Here is a 22,270-nt window from a genome sequence, read left to right as displayed (position 1 = left end):
CATTCTGAGCCGTCCACACTCTCACACGGCCCACATAGGGTGCGCCATACACAGCTAGGACCCCAGATACACTATTGTACACGCATACACTAATCCAACAGTTGTTGAAATGTTTCTCCCTCCCCCCCTTCTTTTCATTCCCAGTTATGTCTCTTGGGTGGCAAAGAGAATGTTTCTGATGTACTCAAGATGATACTAGATTTCCCCTCCCCGTTTACTTTATACACAATGCCTGTTGGTCACTGCCGGGAGCAAGAGACTGAAACCCAGCGACCCGTATGGCCATGTGGGATATGATCCTGCCTTTGACTGCTACTGTGCCAACCAGGGTACGCGACTCAAGACAATTGGTTGCTGGATTACATGACCACCTTGGTCCTTCTGCGGCGCTGCGGGCCACGAGCACTACGGCCCGAGACATCCTGGCACTGCCACTTACGAACTAATGCATCTCCCCTGGCTACTGTTTATTTTCACTCATGTATAATTGACATGTCAAGATGTGCTACTTGCTGGGTACCGTTTGTGGTAATTTTTCCTTTCCATGTCATTGTATGAATACTTGCCTTCTTATATGTGAAACTAAATACAGTTTGGGACCATTGGTCTTAAAAAAAAAAAAAATAGGGCGATGGCATCTGGTGTTTTGAAGGGTCCATGAAGAAACGGCGGAGTTCTGTGGTGGTCGGGGTGAGGGGATGTGGCGGACAGTAAGGGGGTCTGCAAGGACCGAAGGAGAGGGCAAGCAGGCTGGGACGAGAGAGCTGCAACGCGAGGATGTGGATGACGGGGGGGTTGGTGGGGGTCTGAGATGATCAGGAGCGGGGGAGGGGGTCCTGGGGGCTTTGATGTGAGAGATAAATTAGGGGCGGGGTGGACTCTGGCAGGGGAGGGAACATGGCCTGGAGAGAGGCCGGAGGGAAGCCGGGTGGGGGGCGGGAGAGCCTGGTGGGGGGCGGGAATGCGAGGGAGGAGAAGTGCGGCAGGCGGAATGCCTGTGTGCGAAAACGCGATGCGCTTGGAGAGAGGCCGGAGGGAAGCCGGATGGGGGCGGGAGAGCCTGTTGGGGGGGGCGGGAATGCGAGCGAGGGGAGGAGAAGTCTGGCAGGCGGAATAGGGAGATGCGCGTGCTTGTGTGATCACGTGACCCGCTTTTGTGGTCACGTGACTCACATGCACTGTGAGAAAACCGCAGTGGTTTCACAAGTCGATTGAGCACTTGAATTTTCGCCTATTACATTCGCAAGCGAATGATAATAGGCGAAACCTAAAAAAGGGATAGCAAACTTAGTGAGAAATCACTAAACAGCAAATGGGTACTGAACAACTTTTTCATTGCCAGCAAAAATATAAACGTAGCCCAGAGGGAAGTTCTTCCCTGAATATACATCCCAAGCTCTATATAGGTTATTCTGGAAAATAATTGGGATGCGGAGGCTGCCATTTCAGGAGTCTCTGTACAAAGTTATTAGTACTTGTGTTTCCTAGATATGGGGCAGCTACACCAAATATACCAAAGAATCCACCTATTCTACCAGTTCACACTCGGGGTCTCGGAGAAGCCAGCAGTAAAACTGTGACCAGAATCAGATTTGGACAAAATGTCATTGCATCTTTCGTTCCACTGGTATTGAGCTGAAACACTCTGTGTATATCTTCACCAATAACAAATACGGCACCCCAACCTTTATCATCATCATGTAAATCAGTCCCTCTATGGTGGACAGTACTGGTGAATCCTTATCCATAGGAGATTTAAAATTAAAAAAACAATCCCAGGATCATTAGGGCAGAGGTAAATACACTCTACTCAAAAATCAACTGACTGTGCGCTTAGATGCACAGGGAAGATTCTTGAAATTAGTACTTGCTGGGTATGGGGAAGGTTTGCAGTCAAAATACCTCTTGAATTAGAAAGAAGTACTTTAACCCATGAACTGACATGTTAAGTAGACGGATTTGGCATAATATTCTATAAAACAATCTTTTAAAGTTGCTTTCTATTACGTAGATCAAGGGATCTTATTTAAAATGGAATTTGTAAATTGCAAGTTCACCGTAAGGTTTCGTGGTACTGAGGGGCAGCAAAGTTGTAAAGCAAAACCATAAGCCAAAATACAAATTAAGTGAGCTGGTGAGCTCGCCTGAAAAGCCAGGTCCTAAGTTAATTTCTGAACTTAGACTGCGAACTGCTAAGGGCAGTAAATTCCAAATCATAAGAAATTGCACAGAAAATCTGATACCTTAAGAAACGTAAAGGCTAGCATACCAACTCCAAGAGCAGGATGTAAAACCTTAGAGATTTTAAAGTGCCAAAATAGCTAAATAAAAATACAGTATTCATGTCTTTCCACTTTAGATTAAACCATAGCAATCTTGGAGCACACCTATTAACTTATAGTACTTCCTTCCCTAAAAATGTTTGGTTTTCTGGTTTGGCGATGAAATAGCGAGTGAGCAATAATACACAGAGTTGCCTATGAAGATTAGCAGATATAGCCAAAGAAGAATGGTGTACGAATAACTAAAGGAAAACTACCATTATGTCAATAAGGCTAAAAATGTCTATTAAATGATATTGGGGATCCCAGAAAGAGTTAAAGGCTAAAAGTATCTGAACATGTTCGAGAAATAATTAAAACAGAATCCCAATAAAAAGCACAAATAAATATTGTAAATGTAGGACGACCTCATTGTAATGAGTTACTAAGCAATGGCACACAACAGCTAGTAGAACTGTTCAAGGCTGGTGGTCTTGGAAGAAGCTCCCACACAGCAACATAATTAAGTAGTGGGAAACATTGGAAAGGATGTTAAAGGTAATGCAAGAGATGTTTAATGTTGACTACCTAAAGAACATACACTATAAACCACATTCATTCACACGCACTAATAATATCACTGCAACAGGAGTGTGCAGGACGTATCTTATTATAGAATCAAAAACATCTTTAATTATGTCAGACAACATCGTAACAAAAAAATAAATTAATGTATCATGCATACAACTGAATAACAGCGTATAAATTAATATAGTGATAAATTAATATCTACATAATAAAAACCGCAGCAAATGGAACCACAATGACACAAACGACTGAGCAGGTAGAGTGTGGCCTACCAGTCTCGATAAAATGCATGAAAAGTTAAGCTACTGCCCCCTTCTCCCCAATAGAGTGCACAACATTAAAGCACTAACAAGACAAAAGCAAACAATGGTACAAAACGGTACCAACATTTGTAAACTTCAAGATTTAAGAGAATAGCAGGAATAAAGAATGCAGACTGGACGGTGGCCTCTTATTTATTGAACTGTTTGGTCCTTACATTTGTCTGTGGCATAGGATTTATAAGGCAGAAAAGGAAGAGTCAACATTAACAAAAAATATATTGAAGAATAGAAAATAGTGTGTAAATCAGGCTGCATATGCAGGTGTTCCCTCCCGAGTATAAAGAGAAAAAAACTCAAAGTTTTAACACAAAGAATGCCTTTTTGTAAGAAGGGCTTAGGGGATCAGTGTAAATTGAAATACATTTTTCTGTGTTTCTATCAATCAAGCACTATATATATATATATATATATATATATATATATATATATATATATATATATATATATATATATATATATATATATATATATATATATATATATATATATATATATATATATATATATATATATATATATATTCGCAGATATCCTTTATGTATGATAAAGCACAGTATTGCCAAAACACTAAAAATCACAATATCTTAGTTTAAGAAAACATTCCACACAGAACTACCACACTGCAATGTGAAGACAGGGTAAAAAGGATACAAAGAACAATATTTATAAATGCTAAGCCAACACATAAGAATTAGACCAAATTATTGTTCGTGCACTCAACCACGGGAAATTGAAGCTATATAATGAGGGGTAGTAAGGCATAAAAATGTTAATCAGTGATCATTCCCATTGCATGCTTCATCATATATGTGCTAGTCACACCACCAATTCATTGAAGAAAATGGTACAACCGAGTGATCTATTGCAGGGTTTATATTTATATAGGTCCTGAAGAAAGACTGCTGACATGTTCATACATATTAAACGGCTGAAACATGTCGACCCACAGATGTTTTGAGCCATTAACCCAGTTACATCATTCTGCTTTTAACCTTGCCAACGGACCTCAAGATTAAAATTGCTTTCTGGATCCTCTTCTATTTTAATCTAACATAAATCTCTTCCTCTTAGTAAAGTGCTCTGCTTACAAATTGCGTCGAGCCCACCCACTCACACTAGGCACAGTGGGTGAGGATCCAATGAGGAAGCATGCCAAAAATGGCACCTGTGGGAGAGGACCTTATAAAAATATCTAAGATATGCCAGGATCCAATGAATCATCCTTTATAAAAGAAGAGTCATAACAGATAAGGTTAACCCATATTGATTGCCTACATTGGTTTGAATTCGGGGATGCTGAGAGTACCCTTTTTGTAGCTTCCCACCTCTTCAAACCTGATAAATCAAATATTACTTGCTCCAATTTGGGTCACTGACAACTGGTGAATCTATGACCAGAATTTGCACTGAAGCGTCCTTGCGGTTTCTGAGTGGTTGGTCTGCACTGTCCATCCAAATCAGATACACATGGACAGATACCATTGATTCAGATGCTCCGTCCATCACCACCCCCTTTTGTACCGCTTTTGGCCGCCATAAGTGTGGCAGGGTATGCTCAGACGTGAGTCCCTTGCTCACTTTGCCACTGGATTCAAGCAAGCCAGGCTGAAGACTGCTGGAATGCCGGAAACCGGTCCTCGGAACCTTGTTTCCGGTCCAGGGAAGACATGGCTTGGCAGTTCGGGCTGGACTGTTCCCATGAGGCACAGGGTCAGACTGATTTGCATATAGCATGTCTGAACTGGGGTGGCAGAGTGGGCTAAAGAACGGTGATGGATTAAACCCAGATCTTTTGACTGGGTGTGAGTGTTTGATTGATTCAGATGCTGCGTCCATAACCACCCCCTTTTGTACCACAAGTATTGTCTTGGGCATACTTTAAACCAAAGGTGAAGCTTTAATGTTAAAATCAAATTGCCACTATTTCTAGGACAACTGGTTCAAGGAAAACATGTTCAGAAAGGGAACAAATATTGTATACCAGATTTTCCTGCAGAAAATAAAATTTTCAAATTGGATAGCTACATACTTCAGCAACTCCTACAACTTGCAGGCCAGGAGAAACCAATTCTTTAAATCACGAGTAGAACCAGCAAAAAAATAAAATCAGAACACTAAAGAAAATAACACACAAAAAGCTAAAAAAATGCACAATGCAAAACTATTACAATGCATCAAAGGTGGAATGGAATAACTCAAACACACCCAGTGAATGATTTCAGATTTTTGGCCTCCTTGGTAAACCAATAGTAGCAAAAACACCAGTACAGAACTGAACTTCATTTGAATCAAAACTGGTAACGTAATAAGGGTCATGTATATCGGGAACAAACAAACCCTTCCAGCTAGCTGTCTTACCATGTTAGGACCAAGCTACTGGATGTAAAACATATGTGCAGTTGTCAATCCTTTATAAAAAAATAAATAAAAACAAAATTAATTGGTAAGCTGTCACACCTTTTAAATTTTCCTCATACCCCACATAACTAGCGGGAACAGTACACATTTCAGGTCCAGGTATCGGTGAAAGAAGATCGCCTCACTTACAATCATTATATCCTGGATTCCCATCAGGACAAAGGAAATTATGTAGAGCTAGTGGGAGATCTCAGATTTCAAGAAAACAGCACCTATCAGCAGTATCAGAGGACTGGGCTTCGAGAAATGGCACTACACTAGATCATCTTTCACTCACACAGCATTCTACCCTTTGCTTTGAAATGAAACTTATTTAGATATGTCAAAAGTTTGTGGAGCCCCTCTGGAATAATCTCAATCTACAATTTTTAATGTTTATGTACAGGTTTGCTGGAATTATTTGTTCATCGACTAATAGTCCAGTAGCCATTTGTAGCTCGTTCCTCGCATTCACCTACTAAGGAAAAAAGCTGCTCACACAGGGTATGGGTAGAATGGGGATCAGAAAAAATCAAGGCTAGAGGCTTGGGATCGGGGGCACGCCAGTGAAATATGGTTTCAGGAGTGCCCTAAGTGTATGTAAAAGATAAGAAAATAGGAACACAAAATGCAGGATCTTCACCAACATACATCAGTGTAGGTCAATGAAGATTCCACAGTGAAAGCTCTTAGGGCAACACATCCCCACAAGACTGATACCTCCGTTTCAACTTCATCCTCATGTTGTTCATGCAACATTCTTTAAATCTGAATGAGCAATACCAACTCACGATACCCTCTGCTCTTGGCAATATTTGATAGATGAATGGATGCAAATAAATCATCTGACGCTAGAGGAGGTTGCAAACAGACAATGGCCAATAAAAACTGCACTTTGAGCAACACACTTTAACTGTGCCCAACAAAGCCATCCTCCTCTGGTGCACTGGGCAGGACCAAGTCTACCAACCTAGCATCACACCCAGAAGGAATATGCCAAGCTCCGGGGACCTGGAGGATTCTACTCTGGTGCTCCTCTTCAAAGGAATGCAGCCCTCTGGGCCAAGAAACACGGAATGCTTTAGTAGTGAAAGTAGATACACTGGCACTTGATTAGAACATAACGAGAAAAAAAGCTATGTAAACTGAAGAACAGAGTTAAAAGTAATGAAGAGACACTAAAGAGCTGCTACCACAATAGAACGACGCAACCAGTACAATGCCATGACATCATAGAAAAGATCACATTTTTAGAAGGCCGTGCTGAGGACACTGAAGGGTCAGCCAGGTAAAATAACTGTGCATAGAATGCCTACCATAAACCAGGGACGGCCTGATTATTACCGTATACATTAGGAACTGGCTTAAGAAGGATGTTTACCCTCAAGGACTGTCACCAATTTCACCAGCAGAATGAGCAAACTGTCTCCAACAGATGAACCCTTCTGAGAGCTCCGTTCAGGCCAATAGTCTCTAAACTCCTGAATTACCGCGATCGGACCCTTCAAAATGCACGCTCTGGACCCCCTTTTGACAAAAAGTCACAGCCCAACAATACTCTAGCAGTTCAAAATTGTAGAGCCTCCTTTGTTTCAGAAAGTGACTCCGAGACATATGCCTCACCAATCCACTTCTATTCCCAGCTAAATTGAAAATAATTGCTGATCAGCAAACTTGTATTTATTTTTAACCAGCCCAGAGAATGCTTGGGCCTGGGTTGCGGAATACCAGGTTGTTGCCGAAAGTGTGGGAAGCAATTGGGACCTACTCACATGGCGACAAATCCCAGTCACCTATTCCAGGACGGTGTGTCAGGAGACCTCGATGAAAGGCAGCGATGGTACACCCTCCAATAAAGAGATCCGGGAGGGGTATAGTGCAGCGATTGCACCATTCGTGATCCAGATCCATTTTCCCACAAAGACAACACAGAAGAAGAACCAGCAATGACTCCACTGTGCTCACCTTTGGAACGCTCCAAAGTCCAAACAAATTTATCTAAAAATGCTAATTATTGTATATAGTCTGTACTACCACCACACTGCTCCGAGATGGTGCACAAGATCTTAACCACAAACACGCCACGAGTGAGACCACAACAGCAAACTGATTTCACATAATAGTTATTACTTCTTGCTACACATGCTTTAAATATAATTATGCCCATAAGGACGCCCAATACTCTGTTGCGACACGCCCAAAAGTGATTCATACAAGCTAAAGCAACAAAGCTTATTTAGCACATTAAACTCATAACTGCTTGCCACAATGGGCTCCTCTTCACACAATTATAGCCTGACAGCTGAGCAGTTATAAAGGCTGATCAATGGGCCAACAGAGAATATGGCCCTGGCGCAAGTGGACTTACCCGCAAGCTATAACCTAAACAGTGTTTTCATGCCCAGTTTTAGCAGTTTGTTATCGGTTTTAGTCAAGTGTTTATTTGGTCGGATTGCCTTTTTGCAACAGACCAGCTGTGAGAATGAGACTTTTTAGGCTTTGCCTACGTGTCTTCAATCCCAAAACGCTCTGTAGTTTATTACAGTGCATATGAACCTACTTGATGCCTCCAGAGTCACACCATGCCTTTCCCTTACTGAATCACATGCCACAATACCACACTGCAAGAAGCAGCAGTGAATACCTCTTCACAACTTAGAATATAAGGGGACTGGGCTCACTACATAAGAGATACATGATGCTAGCCAAGTACATCGTCAGGGAGCAAAAGTTGTGTTTCTTCATGAGGCACATTTGAGAGAGAAAGTAATACACTAGGAGAGAGATGGGAAGACAATTGATTAGCACCACTTATTCGGCATAAGCTAGAGGTGCAGCAACCTGGTTAAAACCAAGAATACCTTTTACTCACTGAAGGACAATTAGAAGGCTCCCCCAACCAATGCTGATCAACATATCTGCCTAGACAAATTGTTGTGCAAACTTGGTGACGGTTCCCTGGGTTTTGGGGGAATGAGACTTTAATACCACACTCGACATACAACTTGACTGCTTTCATGCCCCACTACCAAGTGCTCCGGCTAAATGCAACATCAAAGCGTCGGAGGTGTGGCTGAGGGAATAGACACAAGTTAATACTTGGAGACAAAAAAAAAACATGTTGGCGGGAATACTCCTAATCCCCATCTCATAATCTGCATGTCAGGCTTTACACGTTGTTTGCTCAGAAAAACTCCTGTCCTCAATATATCACAAGAATTATTTGACCATAAGCCGCAGGAGGTGGGCTTAGCATGGGGAAAAGTTCCTACACCAATATCAACCTGGAAACTCCTAACCCACATGGTTCAAAGATACAGCCAACTAGGGTGGAATAGAGAGAACATAGAACTATTTTCAGGAAACCATAGCTTCCTCACCTCTCCCTGAGTGGGGAGCTTTCAAAGTGGTGATTAGGGTCTTCTGTATTAATACTACCATAGGAACTTGCATGAAAATAAAAACTAACTTGAAAAGAGGATTCCTAACTGTCATTGGATCCCTCTTATCATGACCCTTCCTGCCTTGGCCACCTAATTAAAGGCAGGCATAAGCTTGCCCAATTAATGGAGCGCCTTAGATGTCTTGACATTTTAATACACAAGGGAACCCAAGGAAGCAGTACGCTAGGGACCTTAGGGAATTACATCTTTACACAGGACAGTGGTCCCTAGACAAAGGAATATTCTGCGAAATAAATATAGACTAGATAGCAACTATATTCATTGTCCAGCAGGACAGTATTTAATTTCTAGTAAGTAAAATGTAAGAAGAAAGTAGTGTGATACAAGCAGGACACCAGCCGATGCCCAACTAAGACTTCAGGAAAGACAAACAAGAATTTACAGACAATTCAGATAGTCTGTGTATCACGATTCACAGTCAGACTATACAGTTAGCACACTATTGCTTGCGTACATTAGCAGCCTAATCTGACTGTGAATTGTGATAGGCCTTTCATTCTCTAGATTGGACATACCTGTTGAGATTTTGCAAGCCTATCATATTGTGCCTATGCTGTATCCAAGGGTAGAAGACAAGAGTGCCCAGTGTCTCCACTACTAATTTCTCTGGCTAATGAACCCCTGGCTATAAAGCTGTGTGAACTGGGGCAGACTTGGGGCATCCTAGAGGAGGTGGATATACATACTATTTCCCTATATGCAGACAACCTGCTACTTTATATTTGAGATGTGATCACAGAACTTAGTCCAATTGCTAATAATTCATTGGTGAATTTTATAGAATATCAGGACTTTGGGTCAACCACAAAAAATCTCATGTATTTACGCTTCAGCATACATCAATTAACGAGTCGTCACCCTAGGAGACTAGATGCTAAAATGAGCAGCCCACAACTTCCAATGCCTAGGGGTGAATATATACAATGGGCAAACTTATGATCTTGATGGGAATCTGCAGAGTGCTCCTGTCCTTGAAATCCCAAATGACCTTCTGGGCTTCACTGCAATTTGTCAGCGCCTAGCCACGAAGCTACTGTGAAAATTATAACGCTGCCTCATCGTCTTTACTATTTTGTGAATCTTCCATTGACAATACCAATTATGAACTTTAAACAAATGCACTCCCAATTATTGATCTCATATGGGGCAGTTGAAAATGTAGGGAGAGCCTAGCTAAACTAAAATGGTCGCCCAGTAGAAGGGAGTTTGGGTGCTATGACTTCCATGGATACTACTTTGCTGCCCAACTTCAATGGCAGCCTACCGGCTGGCAGGTCTTCACTTAGCAAAGACTGGAATAACGAGAGAAAATAATCCAAGAGGGAGACCTATATAGAAATGTATTTATGGGCTCCAAATTCCCCAAGAGATCTCCTAACTTTGGTTAAGGTGGCAGTTATAAACCTGAAGCACTGTCTAAAGTATACGCCCACGACAATAACATATGCACCAACTATTCCATTGCAGGGTTTTCCCACAAGAGCGGGAGCGCTTATGAGGGTTGGCTTGCTGGGGGGAGGGGACATGGGTATCCTCACTGTGGGGAACCGTTATGATGTGGTCAATTCAAGAGTTCCAGGCATCCATGGGCGCATACGGACTGCGAGACCAGTTTTTAATGAATGGCACAATCGCATACGTGCTCAAGTCATAGTGGAACGCTAATAGTACAGAGCCCCCTACGCATGCGTCATACAAACATTATATACAATAGAGAATGTTCGAAAACTGGTAACTTGGTTCTATACAGCCATTCTAGAGCATATTGGTCTATCTCTGCAACCCCTTAAAGACCAATTGGAGGAATACTCGTGTGGTTATATAATGATAAAGAATGGCAGAGGGCTCTGGAATGCCCCTGGAAGGCACACCAGAATGCTAGCTTTAAATGTATTCAATTCAGCTGTATGGATAGGGCTTACATTACACCATACAACGTACATCAGATTTACCCTACGACAGCAACCGGCCCCATATGCTACTATCTATTCACCAGCTGATTGTCTGCCTATGTTATGGGCTTGTGATAAATTACACCCTTTCTAGGATGTCATGCAATGTATTTCCTCCAAAATCAATAGACCATACAAGGAAACATTGAAGCCTGTTTTCCAGGCATATATGCACCAGGCCCAAAAAAAAATCACTACTAAATTCACTGCCATGGCCGTTATACCAGCTTAGCCATTGATATTAAGGTGGAAATCCTTAATGCCTCCCACAATTAGCACATGACGTAGAGACCTTGAATGTTGGTCTGGCGCTGAAAGTAGAGGGCTCCACAGGGAAGAAAAGTGGAGATTGTGGAAATACCCTGTTGCAGTGTATTGGGGCAAACTCTTGCAGACTTTCAAAGATGACAGGAAGGATGATGAAAGGCTGCAATGATTCATAACCTTCACTCCTTAATCCTATTAGAAATGAACTAATCACACAGGCCTTGCAGTTTCACCAGGCCTTTTAACCTCTTGCACACCCTCATACTGGCTAATGTATTGCCCTTTGGCTGACTGAACCAATATTAACACTTGCAATGTTTTCTCTTACTGTGTTCTGTAAATGCATGTGCCTGCATTTAGAGCGGACATGCACATGTTTTGTAATATCTTTGGGACACTACTGGGCAATCGGAGGGGCGGGTGGTAGGGAGGTGACATTTGGTTTTACCATAATTAGTTTTAAATGTTGATCAGCAGTTCCATTAGAAGTGTAGTGACATTTGTACACTATCCATACATGGTAGCCTGTAATCTGTAAAATTGTGTTAGTCTAAGTTTGTACTACCATCACGAAGTGGATATTGCTGTAATAATGCTTTCTTTAATATAATGTTTATCTTTGACATTAAAACAAATGAAAAAAATCAATACTTTAACACACTCCTAATATTACAGCAGGAATAGAGGTAGACATTATAAAAGAATACATTATACCACTCCTGTCCCGGCTTCTTTGGTTATCCCTATACCAAAGCGGTTTATTTAATCCACCGTACATAGTGTACAAGGCCGCCTTACCAATTAGTCATCTTTTCCAGCAGACTTTCTCCACTACTTAGACATCCCAGGAGATCTTCAGCTAAGAAAGTGGTTGCTGTCATTTTACAAAAGAAAACAGGAGGAAAAGCCTTTTAGTTACAGCCTTGGGGCTCTAAAATTGCCTGTACCACCACAGGCAAATTAAAAACACTATGCTAACACCTGAAGAAAACATGTTTGAACAGATCAGTGTTAAAGATGATAGACACTTGTGCCAAACCATCAATGAACAAAAAGACGGGATCCTATAGAGACTATGCAAACCTTGGAGGACATTGTTAATTCAACACTGGATGAGCACATGAATCACCTCATTTCCACCCTCTAAGATCCATTCCTTTTCAGGCGTTCGCAGGAACAAGTATTCATTATGGCCAATCTTTATAGATATCACTGCTTATCCTGCACGAGATGCAATCTGCCTAGTTTTTAGATTGTGCCACTAAATTTGCCTCAAGAATCACTGGTTACACATAGCTCTACCACACTACAGAAACTCAGAAGCTTGCGGGGGGGGAATCTAGGCCCATTAGAGGGGGAGGATTGAACAGAGGCGTTGGCCTCCCCGCTGAAGTTAGCAATTACGGTGCGTCCAGTACACCTCCACTCCTCACCGAAGCAGGTACTCTTGCATATTATGGAGGGGGTTGGGGCAAGATCAATAAACGCCATCTTATGTTAGGATTTACATTGGCAAAGAGACATTGCAAAGCTATGGAAAGCATCTGTTGGGCCTTCTTTGTCCGCTTGGAAGAATGGCCTGGACTTCTGTATGGGGTTGGAAATCCCAGTCTTCAAAGCAAGGGGATGGCCGCAAAAACATTTCAAAATCTGGAAAAGATGGGCGGACTACTGGGCCTGCAGTTGGAGCCATTATCTACTGCAGATGCCACGGCCTCAGGTTAACTATTCATCTACATTTAATAAGGAACTAACGGTGTGGCAATGCATTTTACATGTTGGTTTGGGTGTAGGAGTGGCACACTGGTTAAGGGAAGATAATAGTGCAATGGGAGGGGGGTTTTCTTGTTGTGTTTTTTTTTTTCCTTTTTGTATTTCTTTCTTTTCTCCGTGGACTTATAAACTAAAGGTCAAAGTCATGACCCTGTAAGTTTATTGTGGCAGAAGTCTTCTGGGGTACAGATCTCTGCATTATACTTGATATTTGACAAATAACAATGCTTATTAAAAAAAATTGCCTCAAGAACTTTTATACTGCCATTTAGTAACAGATGCACATTTCACTTAAATACGATTAACTTCTTTGGACGGTTCTGCTACCCTGGCACAGAATTTGTGCAATAGATCGGAAAAAGATCTGCGGATTTTTCCAAGGCAAGAAATTCACCTTGGGTGAAAGGACTTCATTAGATCACGCAGCACTGTTAGTACCAGGAATTTGCATTACTTAGTTACAACAAACTAGCTTCTGTGGTCAATATGCATGAAATTATTTGAGTTTATAAGTTCAAAAGACATAACTAATGGTTAGCTTTGTAGCATTTTCACCTTTTTGAATTAAATTGGTATTCCATCACTAAGTTGTTTTAGTATTTTTGCTTCTCTAATATATATCAATCACATTTTGATTCCCCAAACCTCTTGCGAATGGCAGCTATCCATCGTTACCTTTAAATGAAAACGGGATAATATATTATTTTTTATTATTCCACAGGTCTGATTGCTATAATTCATTCCAATGTTCACACCGTACAACCCTTATTTCTTTAAGTATTGCACTCTGTATGCCAACACACATTGAGTAGCTTAACAGAAAAACCTTCATGCATTCTGAGTCTTCATGACAACCAATCGCAACGTACCAGTTTGCCAATGACTAGATCTCCAGGCTTAGTGACTATACCCTAATCACCAACCCTCTCCTTCCTGGACGGAGTCATGAGCCTGACCCACTGCACCCAATCTCCATTATCCCTCATGAACACAACATTCTAATTAATGCTCACTACCTCAACTCCCAGGACACCAACAGAGACAAACAGCATGACCAATACATCTACCTCAGCCTTCTGGTGTCTTCTATCACACCCTCCCACTTAAGCCACGTACCCACACTTAAATGCACCTTTAGGAGAGAATGCAAAAGAGGTTAGGCTGTATAAATAGGGTGCTGGCCAAGGACATCAGCTGCAAACACTATCATAGATGGCTTCAATCTGCTTCGTGGAGACCCAACAAACGGATGTCTTGTCAGCCTATTTTCTGAATAATAATTATACTGATCAACCACAATTGATGGCCATTCATATACAAGGGTCAACCAACAATATATTTATTTATTTATTATTTATTTATTTTAAGATTTTGTAAAGCGCGGCTGTCACCATTGTAGGCATCCTGGCGCTGACAGAAATTCAGAGGGGAGCGACAACAGGGGTAGGGGGAATAGGTTTAGCCAGGGAAAAGCCAGGTTTTCACCTTTCTTCTAAACTGCAAGAGTTCATTAACACCTTGGCTGCTAGGGGTTTTCCCGCTGGGTGCTGGATCCTTTGAGATCCCATTGTTTGTGACAAAGCCAGCTCGTCATAAGCACAGGGCAGGTAAAGCCCATGACGAGCTGGCTTTGTCATCAGCACTGAAGGGGTTAATGTGCCTAATATCGATGGGGAGGGTGTTCCATAGTCTGGCGGCAGCCACCTCGAAGGATCTACCTCCGGTTCGGACCTTCCTGAATCTAGGAATGACTACCAGTTTAGCGTCAGATGAACGGAGTTGTCTGGTAGGTGCATACCAAGCGAACTTAGATTTTAATGGAGCTGGCCCACAGCCATGGAGGGCCCTAAAAACTATACAGAGGGCCTTAAATTGAATCCTCTGTCTGAGAGGAAGCCAGTGTAGTTTTGCCAAGGCAGATGGTCCATGAGATCTTCTTGGCAGCCCCAAGGCCAGTTTTGCAGCCGCAGACTGGACCCTTTGAAGCCTGTCCAACAAAAACTCAGGGACCCAAGCAGGAGGTAAAAAAAGTAAAAAACCTGTCCTTGTGGACTGGCTTAGCCTGATCACTTCATATACCATTCACATCATATGCACCAAACCTCAGCAATGGGTAGTTAAAGAAAGAAAAGGTCTGGTAAGAGGTCTGATCGAAAATAGAAAGCAAGCTACTGAATCCCATAATTGATATTAATGCCAACTGCTTAACACGCCATGACAAAATTGAAAATAAAAGTAGCAGATGAAACACCCTCCTTCCCCTGACCTAAGTAGTTAATAATCCAAAGAACTACATGAGAATAGGGATATTACTAGAGACTCAGGGAGAAAATGGAGGCTAAATCCCTCTCATATAAACCCAGAAAACTAAAACTAAAAAAAGGCATACAAACATCACTTGACGCAAAAGCGTCTTCAAAATCAACAGGGTTTAAACTAACCCAGGAAGGTATTTGAAATTTTGAAAAGCTAACCAATTGACCCACACCCCCAATATAACAGGGTGCCAAAGAACTTGAGGAAAACTGAAAAATCCCAACTTCTTTCCAGGATAAAATAACATACAGAACGTTCTCTCAGGGTAGGTCAAATAGTTTAATTACTTCCCTTAGGGCTGACCCACAAATCCTCAACGGTTAAAGGCAAAAGGTCAAGCAGACAGGAATGTAAAAAAAAAATCTGAGGCAAAAACCATCCTCATTTATTGGATGCAATCCCAGCAAACCTTTTGAGGGAAAACTAGTCCATCACTTGTTCCCTTCCTAACAAATTTGATTAATTCCTCCCTAAAGCAAAGCATATTCCCAGATGTTTTAAAAACTGCCTGAGGATCTCTGTTGATCCAAAAACAGAACAGATCAATAAGTCCTGAATAATATCCAAATATTTTCTAATCTGCCTTTGCCTGCTAAATTCCTGGAAAGCTGTATAGCAAATCAATTAATGCTCCACCTCCAAGAATAATCATCTCCTAGATCTATATTAAGTCTGCCATCTTGCAAATTATGGATGATGCACTCTAAATCCTAGATTTGGGCACATCTGTTTTTTTTCCATTCTTCTGAAATTATAAGTGACTTCATCCAGTCACTCATGAAACAATGGAATTACATATGGGAATCGGCAACTCGGAAGTGAGATTGTTTGAGTCCAACCTGGCCAACAGCACCCAGCTAATAATGATAGCCAACTCCCTATCAAACCCCTCCCTCCCTTCAAGAGTATGTACCTTGAGAATCTATTCTTTCCATATCATTTGTCTTTGTATACATGGAACCCCACTGCTCCCTTATAAATCCGTTAAACATCAAGGGACACATAGAGGTTACCTTCCGCGACTGCCTCCCATAAAGATCCTACCGCAGTCCGCAACACTTACCCAGATTAGACTCTTTCACACTAGTCTCCGCAGCACCATCCCCCAGTTCATTCCCCCTGAAGTTAACAGTTCCTCTATATCGGAGGTCCCAATTCCGATGCATAGTTTATAGGAATACATACACCAAAGGCCTGGTGAGGGACACCACAAGGACATATGGAGGTGCCACACTGAGTCCCTGGATACACCGGACAATACTGACCCAATGGCCCGTACACTCCATCGCTACTTCAGAGGGTGGGCTTGGGATCTTTCCACAATGGGTAATTATTGCAAATGTTCCAAGGGACCATGTGCAGGAGGACAATTCCTTCTGTCAAAATTGTATCCTACCAATGTTCCTTGAATGGACATTCGCCATGGATTGCTATACCTTTATGTTAAAATGGTTTGCGCTCACTAGGCTACTTGATGTAATGTAATACAAAACCTCAATAAAAACATTAAAAAAAATTTAAAAAATCAGTTTAACATCTACTTCCACAACTACATCAATGACCTGAAGCTATTGCAAAGCGTCTCCTCCTCAGATATTACTGAACCAGTCCTCACCTTAAAATAACTCATTCTATGTCTCACCATCACCTCAAGCTAAACCCTCTAAATTTGGATTTTGAAAATCCTCATTTCATGACCTACTACAATGCAAGTCCACAGTGGAGGGCACTAATTCGTTACGCCTTACTCTAAAAAAAATAAACTCAATCTGCAGGTTTCCACTAATGCACTAGCAAAAATCAGGCTCCCATGTGTCATGAAAACAGTCACTCCATGTGATGAACTTAATTCCGTGGTTATAGCCCTAGTTCCTTCCAGAAACTATTACATTTATCTGCTGTCTTTAATACCAAAATTTCACTTCACTCCTTTCAAAGCAGCACTAATGTGGCAGCTCGTCTGATATCTAGAGGCATCAGCTTAAATCAGACCAATCTTTCTTTGTCCCAAAATGATTCCCATTGAGTTTACAAGATTATTCAAGTTAGCCTGTGTTTTTCCTAAAGTCTTATATATATACATAATAAAAAAGTCTACAGGTATCTAGCCAACAAACTGATCATCTCAGCTGGCTCATGAAAACCCCCAGAGCAGACTCTCCAAGAAATTCTGCCCTCAAAACCAAGAACTCTCAGCTAAGCTTTTTCAGGAAAGTGTGCCAGAATCCAGAACTCCATTAACACCTTCAGAAGACCTCTAAATACTACTTTCGCAAAATATGGATTACCTACCAAAGTTTTGATTATTCTTACCATTCTGCCCCAAAGATTGGCCGTCAAAAGATTAGCCATCTAGCATTTACGAATAACTTGGTCATTCTATCATTGACCCAAATGGACCTTCAACAACTCAAGTGATTACATGGATAGATTAAATTAATTAAAAGTTCAGCTTACAAAATAATATTGCTTGAAAGTCCCACCCCAAGGTTTAGCTGAGCCCTAACCACATCTTTAATTGAACAGAGTTCAAAATACATAAGTCAGAGTAACTTTTGATAAAATTCTAAACTGGAATATCCACATAGCAAAGTTGGATTCTAGCAGTATAAAGGCTTCAAAAAGTTCTCGAATATATGGGGAACAGGAAAATTGGATCCTCCATTAACGCCGCTAATACTAAATTAATTATTCGTCGGCTCTTAATAATCTATACATATATAATAAAGTAACGACTATCTTTCAATGCCATTTCTAGATGGAAATATCTACAGCAGGGGATCCTTTTTCAACCTGGATCACATTAAAAGACTAATCACCCACCTTTTCAACTGTTGCTGTTTTCAACATTCTGACTATTCTGAAATTGTGTCCATGTTGTCTTCTCCAATGGGTCCTTAATATTACGTACCTCTCTCTAAAGCACTATGCTACCTGCTGCCTAATACCTAGCTACCCACAAGATGTCATTAGTGCCTGTTGAAATACTAGCATACTATTGAAAGCTACAGTATTCATGGGGCTTCTTTCCTTCATCTTCGGTTTTTCCACATTTCTTCTCTCTTGGACTGTCTATTCCATCTCACCTGTCCTCCCTCAATGTGTTCAACAAATAAGCAATGCAATTTCACAATGGCTCTGCCCTTGCACCTTTAAAATCAGCCCTCCTACCGTCCTACAAGCATAGCACTTTACAAGTTCACACTATCTTACACACTTGCAAAGAACTAATTCTTTAACACCCTTCCAACCATTACAGAACACTCTTCCAACCATTACAGCTCATAATCTAAAAGCATCTTTAACATGTCAATAGGGTTAGCACTCGGGTGCACTAGATTGAACATGAGCCGCTTTAACTACCACCATAGCACTCCTGCATCCCACTGAAGCAGCGCATGTATGCTGGCCCAAAGAATCGAAGCTCTGAACTGCCTTCCACTTCACACCACTGCCATGGATGTACAAGCTGTCCTCATAGATACCTGCAACCTTCTGTTATAAGTGTTACCTCCTCAGACCTGTACAAGAACCACAGGGCCCTCCTAGCTGTTCGCCACGACACTGAAGTGCTTATTTGGATGGAAACCATAAAGTCCATTTCTACGTTCTATTTTGTCCTTCTCACACTTCACAGGGTGCATAACCAACAAGCACTTGCTAACACTGTAGCATTGTGTGTGTCTACTTGACCATCCTCCACTCAAGAGATGAAGAGACTCTATCAACAGGAGAATGGGTCTCTGTGTGAAAAGGTGAGCCTAGGATCTAGCTGTTCCACTCTGCATGGGAGGAGACAAGCATATCTCCAGAAGAAACACTATACATATCAATATCTGCATTTCACAGTTAACGCCTTGAAAAGAAAACATACAAAATCATCATTTAAGTATTAAGTTGAGTACCAAGGCTCGTCTGACCGGTCATGAAAAGTATTTTACACTGTTGCAAAACTAGGTTTTCGTATCATACTGCTGGGCATAAGGCCGATGACCTGTGTGCTCATTGCAGTTCCGATCTAGGTATCCTGGGGCGAAAAAGGCAGTATTATGTGCACTGAACTCTAGCTACTGCCCTAGTCAAACAAAGAACCTATAAGGGATTAACACAGAGGTCAGACAGGAAGAACAGGGTGTGGGTCTTGAGCACTGAAAGGACAGTCCATGCCCCACTATGCAAATGTGCCTGCCAAGCCATCTGCCCTAAAGATTAATTTCTGCCTCTGTCCCCCAACAAGTCTGCAGGGTCAGATTGTCTTTCACCCTTTCACTGCCTCTTCTGCTTAACTCCTAAAGATATCTCTAAAGAATCCCCATGGGAGGTCTATCTGTGGACCTAAAAGATGGAGGGAGGGCAGTTTCTTGGCTCCCTGTAGCCCATCTAATACATCTCCAACAGAGCAACAAGACTTCTATACTCTTGTTTAGATTCCTCTAAATGTCGCTGCTTCCCCTGCCATCTGACTTTATTTGCCCTCTTTTAAATCTTCTAACTTCTGCTGCCTTTCATGGCAGACATCATTGTGGGCTACCCTAAACGCACTATTTTTGCATCCTTAAAGACGTTCCCATTTTGATAAAGACTAATCCACTATGAAGACTCTTTACCCATCTTGCCTTCGCGTTCCTTCACCCTCTCGCAAAACCTGTTGCATGTCCTTCTCCCCTCTGAACTCCAAGGGAAACCTGAGCGGCATGAAGCGCTATAGGAATAACCATTATTAAATACTGCCCTCTGGCACTACATCAGTGTTACAAGCGGGCACAGAACAGCGTGATCAGCTGAGCTCTATCCACGTGTCAAAAGAGAACAAAAACTGACCGACCGGCGGAAGCACCCTTCAACCCTATCAACTCCCATTCCCAACGAGCTACCACGAAGCCCAACTAGCAATTATAAAAACTGAGAAATTCGTGGCGACGATCATACCATATGTATTTCTTTTTACAATGTCCTGCATGCGTTGCTTTTGAACAAGGCACCCTTTCAAAGAGCAGTCAGGCGTACCTTTTTATGGTTTGCAGGTGAGACCTTGTTGCCGGACTGGCAGCAGATCAAGCTTAAAAGAACATTCCAAGGCAATACTTTATTTGCACGCATGCATATAAGCCCGCATAACTTACGTTTCCCAGACACTTTTCCTATAAGGCGCCTAATTGAATGCGTACAAGGACCACCATAAAGCAAGGTGTTTACTAGTGAGGTGATCGGTGGGTAGATTAGAAGAACTAAAATATGTGGGCACCTCTATATGTGCGATCTGAGTAGGCTGGAGGGATATGGCCGGTCTTGTTTGAAAACTCGAAGCTTGTGGCAGAGAATCCATACTTGTCTGTTTTTACTTACCGCCTTTTCCACGGTCTGGGGGACGGCCTCCGATTATGACAGCCCGAGTGTAGTTAGCTTTCTGGATAAACAGAGATGTGCCTCAGGGTTTCTGGCGCGCAAGCATATGGTCGTTAAGAGAGGAATCTTGTTCAGGCTCCGGGGATCAGCCCTTCATAAGGTGCTTAAGGAGTGGGCCTAGCACCCCCACCTCGCCATTCTTATCCCTGCCGTCACTCCTCGAAGCACCCCGCTACTGTTCGACTGGTGTCAGGTGCCGTTAACCCAGCTGGCCGGGGGTGGTGGGGGTGTCCGCGACTTCTTCGCCTCATCCTGTGGCCTGTTTATGACATAGGGGCAACTCCCATGAATCAGGAAGTGTATCCTTGGTGGGATGCACAAGTTACCGGTGGCATTTACATAGCTATCCTCCTTAGCACTTGTTTACGAGCCATGGGCTGCTGTGTTTTTGGTTCGGAACGAGCAGGGTTGGAAGAGGGCGTCTACCACTGAAGGAACGGCGCTAAGGTCCATAGGCCTCCGGTGGCATTTACCTGCTACCACCTCTAGGGCTTGGGGGAGGGGACGTGTGGGGGGGATAATTGCGGAGACCGAGTGGGCGTTTTTTTTTTTATTAAAGGATTTACAACATCACTCCGGTCCGACCTCACTCGTACAGGCTAGTGAGTGGAGGGTCTGGTCTTGAAAGGGGGATAAGGGAGCGCCCCCCCTCCCCAATGGTGGCTAGCTCGGCCCTGAATATCCTTTACATACCTATCGTAAGCCGGCCTGACACCCACCCGGTCTCTTAGGTCAGAGGGGTGGTGGTGAGGGGCTGGATATAAGATGGGGCCTCCTACGTGGTACTAGGGAGCTCTATGGGCCCTTACCTGCCGCCTCCTCTCCGGGCCCCTCTCGCCGCTCTGAGCCGCGGCGGCCTGTACTGCTTTTAATACCCGTCGGAACGAACCATCAGAGCAGGGGAGCGCGGCCCTTTGTGAGAGCTGTCGGGTGGATATCACTGCTCTCCCCCTGTGGCTCCTATCTCGGTGCCCGTATTCTGCACCGGCAAGCCTGTGAAAAGGGCCAAAGCTTTCTCCCAGAAACCCGCCGATTCAGCCCGGTAGTGGCGAACGCCGCCCGCAGCCCCCGCTCACACTGGATGGTTCGACCGGAGACTGGAGCTACCAAGGGATGTCCAGGGGCTTTGGGACTATCGGGGAAAGGGGTGCCTCGGCACGTAATCTCCGGCAGCCCGTCTCCAGCGATCGGGGGTGATCTCGACCCAGTTCCTCCAAGCGCACCGCCAGCTCTGTCGGCATGAACAGAGCTCCGAGCCCACCTCCCCCGCTGGGCAGGATGGAATCGACACGCAAAAGGGCCGCCGGGATGTGTAGTTCGCGGATCATGAGCTGGAAAACCGCACCTGCCGAGGGAGGGGCTGCAACCCAGGTTATGGACCAATACGCCAGTATGGTTACCACGACAATTTCCAAAAACGTGCATGACACCAGGAACCAGTTATTGCAGTTCTGGGACTCCTTTTCACAAATTGATTTTTTTGGGCGGTGGTTTAATTGGATTAAACCACGACTACAACCCGG

At 42.9% G+C, this 22,270-nt stretch overlaps 1 protein-coding gene across 4 annotated transcripts in view; it reads right to left on the bottom strand.

Annotated features, from left to right (window-relative positions):
* FAM53C (family with sequence similarity 53 member C) overlaps positions 1–21,616 on the bottom strand; it is a 137,843-nt gene extending 116,227 nt beyond the window's left edge. For 2 of the 4 annotated variants that reach the window (XM_086931825.1, XM_086931827.1), the window contains exon 1: positions 21,557–21,616. The gene's annotated coding sequence lies outside the window, so the exon portion shown is untranslated. Of the gene's footprint in view, positions 1–20,687; positions 21,018–21,556 lie in introns of those variants that run through there. The other 2 variants (XM_086931826.1, XM_086931828.1) reach the window with 1 other exon arrangement.
* Positions 21,617–22,270: the final 654 nt, after the last annotated feature.

The sequence above is a fragment of the Lissotriton vulgaris genome, chromosome 7, assembly GCF_964263255.1.
Source record: "Lissotriton vulgaris chromosome 7, aLisVul1.2, whole genome shotgun sequence".
NCBI lineage: Eukaryota > Metazoa > Chordata > Amphibia > Caudata > Salamandridae > Lissotriton > Lissotriton vulgaris.
This window is presented reverse-complemented; position numbering and strand designations above follow the sequence as displayed.